Genomic DNA, 6,464 nt, shown 5'->3' with positions numbered 1-6,464 from the left:
TCATACTCTTTGTTACATAAAAGTGGAAGAAAATGTTAAACAAATTAAAATATGGCTGCATCGTCATTGATACAGTAATTTCATAATAAAATTGATTAAAAAAAATTTAAAAAAGTACTGTACTGTAAAAAACGAGTGTGATATTGATTTGCGTTGATTTTTTCTTCCACTGGATGGCATAAATGCATTTGTAAGACGGTGACAGCTCAGTGCATTTTTCTTTTCATATTAAGAGCTTGTAAAATTTTGCACTTTTTAAATTGTAAAATTCAACTTGACCCCAGTCTCCACGAATATAAGCATTATTATTAAATTTATTACTGCTAAATTTTGAAGTGGACGTATCTGCTGCTTTGTGACTGGAATTCCGCCAGTACAGGCTTTCAAAGTAAGGGGCGGTCATTAATCGCGCATTAAAAAAATGTGTTGCGTTAAAGGAACTTTAAATGAACTCAAAATCAACGCACTAATTTAAACACCCCTATTTTTTTTTCATTATATTTGCAACTTCACATATTTGAATGTCTTTTGTGGTTGTATTAAATTAAAAGTTAAGTTTACAAGGAAGATACTTCCCTGTAATTTCTGTATTCCGCAGCAAAAATGTTAACTCTTTGACTGCCAGACGTTTTCAGAAAAGGGATGCCGCCAGTGCCAGCCGATTTAAGCATTTTGACTGATTTTCAAGGTCCACAGAAAATGTTCTGTTTGGACTACTACCAAATGAAAGATTGGACTTTCATCTTTCATCAGAAAAAAAGAGTTTGTTTCTACCTTATTCCGTTCTTTAGTAATCAACAATAGAAAATGGTTAGTTTGACCCAATTTCGCCTGTGTTGGACCAAAATACGGAGAAATCAAGCTTTTAGTGAAACGATATTATTTCATGCATTCTAGTGAATTTGACACTTCTTTTTGTCCATGAATGATGCCACAAACACCTAAATAGTGCTTTACTTCTATAAAACACTACCACCAAGAATGAAAAAGTGTTTTTTGATAGCAAAATACGTTTATTTACATTCAACAGTGTAACAATTTGACAACAATTTGGCAAACTATTTACAAATGTGTGCAACTGTGGTGCTATTTACAAATATGTGGATGTTTCAACGACAGTTTTTCTTTTTGTAACACTCTCCTGCGTGCAAAGAGACGTAACAGCATTTGCACAACAGATTGCCTCTTCGCGTGTGCCACTTTCTTGCAGGCCGTTTTTTTCCGGGGAATAGCAAGTATATACTGCAGTGTGTCATCAAGTCTAATATCAGGATCATGCTACGGTTACGTTACGGTGGTGTTACGTCTCGCTTCCCCGTGTCCTTCAGTTGCTATACCGGGTTGGTAGGAGATGTTCTGATCCATTTTATCCACTCCATTCATGGTGGCATCGTAGTCCAGAAACAGTGTCTTCTCCGTGATCAGACTGTACCCGCTCCTCCGATGAATATGCATTGGACTCGGGGTACTCTTCATTGTCCGATCGAATGTCCGCTTGTGCAGCTCCGCGTTTTCCGGCGTTAGCAGCGCTAGCCGGTGAGGCTTACTACGTGATCGTAAACACGTCCAGGCTTCCAACTTTGGCGTCAAACTCGCAGTCATCATCATCATCATCATCAATCTGCATTGGTCGATGCCAACTCTCCATCGCCCGATCGAATGTCCGCTTGTGCAGAAGTACCCGGCCGGCTATTGTGCGCGTTTTCCGGCCTTAGCAGCGCTAGCCGCGCGTAGCCGGTGAGGCTTACTACGTGATAGTAACAGGCCAAAGCTTCCAACTTTGGCGTAGAGCTCGTTGTCATCATCATCGTTGACATCAATGCGCTTTTTAGTATTGATTGATGCTTTCCGTCTTTGAAAAAAATGCTCAAGCGTGAGCTGCTTGTAACCGGTTGCTTGGTCTAGCCATTGTGGCTTGGATCAGCCATTGTCTCCTCAACACTCTAGCTCCGCCTCACGTCTTCTACTGACGCCCACGGTGGGCGGCCCATCCAACCTTGTGCAAAGAGAGTCATCGCTGCCCTCTAGGGGCCAAAACGAGTCTTTGACTAATCATATCTGCCTGATACTTTCAGCACAGCTGCCCAAGGCTTTCCTGCACCCGTTTTTGAAAAAAAAAAAAAAAAACATAGGGGACGTCTTTTAACGTCCTCGGCGCCCTTCCCTAGGTTTATGCTAAACGTTTTATAACGTTTATGGCAGTCAAAGAGTTAATAACCTTTATTGGAATATAAAAACAGGTCAATCTATGCATTTTTGGGGGGCTGCGAAGTCTGAGTAGATTCTCCTGAGAACAGGCTATGACACACTTTGATCAATGTGTGCTATATGATGATGTGGTACTTTCCTGTTACAAGCCTTACTTCACGCTCCTTTGAATAAAACACACCTCAGCATTTACCAAGCGGAATTTCATTTTAATGGCAGCTATTTAAGTCCGGATGATAATACTAATGCCCGTTAAAATTAATGAAATGTGTAGTCGATATATCTTACATAGGTTGTAGCGTGCCATGTGCGTTTAATTACTGCATTGTGATGTATTTCTCAGTCGTAAATGCAGTCACTGCAGTACAGGTTTGCTCATTGGACGTAACATTAGCGATGCCTTAAAAGCTCTAATACAAAAGCTGCATCAAATATACTTATGATATTAGCTCTTACTTATGATTGTTACTGTCATTGAGGTACAGTATTAATTTAACACTATTCTTTTATATACACAAATATATGCATACTATTGTTTAAATGTATAAACATATGTATGTGTATTTGTATATGTATAAAGAAATCTAGTGCTGAATCATATGCAGTTAATGCAAAAAAAAAAAAAAAATCATATCCAGTTAAAGTAATTTATTTTAAGGGTATGTTTTGGTTGGAAAGTTCCAAAATACTAAAACGTTGTATGAGATATGAAACAAAAATAAAAATAAATTAATTTTAAAAAGTTTTAAAATAAAATAATAATAATAATAATAATAATAATAATAAATTAATTACTTCAAATTTTGCACATTTTGAAATTGGTCTGTTGGTCAAGCTTTTGCACCATTATTAAAGGGATACTTGACTCATTTAACCATTTTCAGCCATTAAGAAGATCATATTTTGTCTATAATTGATGTGGTACATAATGTCATTATTTTTTCATGTACAATATCTTTAAAAACACATTTTGCCTTTAAGAACACACTTGCTGTCAACTGAACGACAAATCATGGCTCAGTTTATTAAGATCACATGAGCCAACACAGTATACAGGTGAGCTGTGATTGGTTGTTAGTACTTGTTTCTTGAGTACCTGACATGTCATTTTTAATCGACCGCGAGTGGCAAAAAGTGTTTTTAAAGGTATTATGTGTACATGAAAAATAAAGAAGTTATCACAATAATTCGAGACAAAATATAAAAATGTTACTGCTGAATATGGCTAAATGAGTATAGCGGTAAGGGATGCCGTCAAGCTGAAGAAGGAATCCTATCGGGCCTGTGGGACTCCGGAGGCAGCTGACATGTACCGGCTGGCCAAGCAGAATGCAGCTTCGGTCGCTGAGGCAAAAACTCCCGACAGTTGAGTTCGGTGAGGCCATGGAAAACAACTTCCGGACAGCTTCGAAAGAAATTCTGGTCCGCCATTAACACTGTGTATAGTGGAGATGGGGTGCTGCTGACCTCGACTCCGGACGTCGTAAATCGGTGGGGAGAATACTTCGAAGGCCTCCTCAATTCCACCGACACGTCTTCCTTTGAGGAGGCAGGGTCTTGGGACTCTGAGGTGGGCTCCCCTATCTCTGGGGTCGAAAGTCACTGAGGTGGTTGGAAAGCTCCTCGGTGGCAAGGCCCCAGGGGTGGATGAGATCCGCCCGGAGTTCCTAAAGGCTCTGGATGTTGTGGGCCTGTCGTTGTTGACACGCCTCTATAACATTGCGTGGATTGTCGGGGACAGTGCCCCTGGATTGGCAGACCGGGGTGGCGGTCCCACTTTTAAAGAAGGGGGACCGGTGGGTGTGTTCCAACTATAGTGGGTTCACAATCCTCAGCCTCTCTGGTAAGGTCTATTCAGGGATGCTGGAGAGGAGGGTCCATCGGGAAGTCTCGTCTCGGATTCAGGAGGAGCAGTGTGGATTTCGTCCCGGCCGTGGAACAGTGGACCAGCTCTACACCCTCGGCAGGGTACTCGAGGGTGCATGGGAGTTCGCCTGACCGGTCTACATGTGTTTTGTGGATTTGGCGTTTGACTGCAATGATCGATGTCAGAGTTCAGTCCGCATTGCCGGCAGTAAGTCGGATTTGTTCCCAGTGAGGGTTGGACTACGCCAAGGCTGTCGTTTGCCACCGATTCTGTTGATAGCTTTTATAGACAGAATTTCTAGGCGCAGCCGAAGCGTTCAGGGGGTCCAGTTTGGTAGCCTCAGTATAGCATCTCTGCTTTTTGCAGATGGTGTGGTGCTGTTGGCTTCATCAAGCCGTGATCTCCAACTCTCACTGGAGCGGTTTGCAGCCGAGTGTTAAGCAGTTGGGATGAAAATCAGCACCTCCAAATCCGAGACCATGGCCCTCAGTTGGAAAAAGGGTGGCGTACTCTCTCCGGGTCGGGGAGGAGATCCTGCCGCAAGTGGAGTTCAAGTATCTTGGGGTCTTGTTCACGAGTGAGGGTAGGTTGGAGAGGGAGATCGACAGGCGGATCGATGCAGCGTCTGCAGTGATGCGGACGCTGTCTCGGTCCGTCGTGGTGAAGAAGGAGCTGAGCCGAAAGGCAAAGCTCTCGATTTACCGGTCGGATTAGAGATAGGGTGAGAAGCTCGGTCATCCGGGAGGGACGCTATTCCTCCGCGTTGAGAGGAACCGATGAGGTGGCTCGAGCATCTGGTTCGGATACCTCCTGGACACCTTCCTGGAGAGGTGTTCTAGGCATGTCCCACCTGCAAGAGGCCCCGAGGACGACCCAGGACACGTTGGAGAGACTATAGTCTCTCGTCTGGCCTGGGAATGCCTTGGGAGCCCGTCGCTTCCCGACCTCGGATAAGCGGTAGATGATGGATGGATGGAGTCAAGTATACCTTTAAAGGATCTTAGTTCATGCTAGCATTGAATCAACTGTCAATTTAAAACATTGTATATGTCTGCATTGAAATAAGTATGACTTTTTAGGGGGTCAAAACACATTACGAAATTAGCCAATATTATATTATTGAAATTAATATATCTTGAGTTTAACACAATGAATGATTTTAGATCTAAGTGTTTATTAACTAAACTATAAAGGCAACATTTATTTTTGCTCTCATTTTTTATGTACATTATAATACACCTGTGAGGTGGATACATTACCTTGGCAATGGATAAGTGCTTACCAAGAAAATGTCTTGTGTCTTGGAGTTCATGAAAAAGTTCATGAAGAATGGGAGCACAAGTGACATCAGTGTATAATATACAAACTTAATGATTCCTACCCTGGCCAGTTGTGTTAAAGTCAAGATACTATATATTATTTACAGTGATATCAGATTTTGTAATTAATTTCATAAAGTTTTCACCAAAATAATCATGCTCTTAATAGTAATACAGCCTCAAATGTACACCGGTTCTACACTCAGTGAATGAACGGCGCAGTCTCAATAAATAACACATGACAGCATCGAGAATTGTGTTGTCGCTGTGGAAATGATGACTCATTCGTTGCAAGCGCTATAAAAGTGAATGACATGCTCTTGATTGGGAATTCGTGCGTTGTTCGCATCTGAACTTTGAGTCATCTATGCTGTCACTTTAAAAGCTCTTTTTGTAATGATGGTAAATTGTGCATGTTTCAATTGAAGCCATTTTTTCCAAATGGGCTGCTTGGAGGATGTGAGGTAACATATGCAAATAGTGTAAAATGATCACACTTTTCCATTCGCGTAAAATACAGAAGGAAGCTAATACCTGGACACACATTGAGTGTTGTTGTTCATCACTGTGCCTTTCTGCTCTATTCACCCAGAAAACTATCTAAAGAGCAATGCCCCCCCTCGGGAGCAGTTATTCAAGCCGACTCATCCATATATGTCACCGGGATCAATCGATGGAATCTCCCTCCATAGTTTACACTGAAACAAATAGCATGCCCAAAATACCGTTGCCTTTTGGCACACGTGGATCCCATGCAATCGATGGGTGGCAGTCAAAAATAACAAAAATATCAGATGTTATGTCAAGTTTTCACATAACACTGCTGAAGAGGAGAGCAAAACCTCTTGATTACAGAGAGCTTTTTTTTTTTATCAATGCTACATTTGCCGTTTGAAATGTCAGTTGAATTGTGGGGAAAACACACAATAGGTCTCATTTCAAGCCAAACCAAACCTAACTGTGGTAATGATAATTGATTATATTGTTTTTTTAATATAACACTTCACTTTTCGTCCTATGCTTTCTAAACATAAAAGCAGACATTCTTTTTTTTCAGATCTCAAGATAAT

This window comes from Leptonotus elevatus, chromosome 1, assembly GCF_054856555.1.
Source record: "Leptonotus elevatus isolate MCC_2025b chromosome 1, RoL_Lele_1.0, whole genome shotgun sequence".
NCBI lineage: Eukaryota > Metazoa > Chordata > Actinopteri > Syngnathiformes > Syngnathidae > Leptonotus > Leptonotus elevatus.
This window is presented reverse-complemented; position numbering follows the sequence as displayed.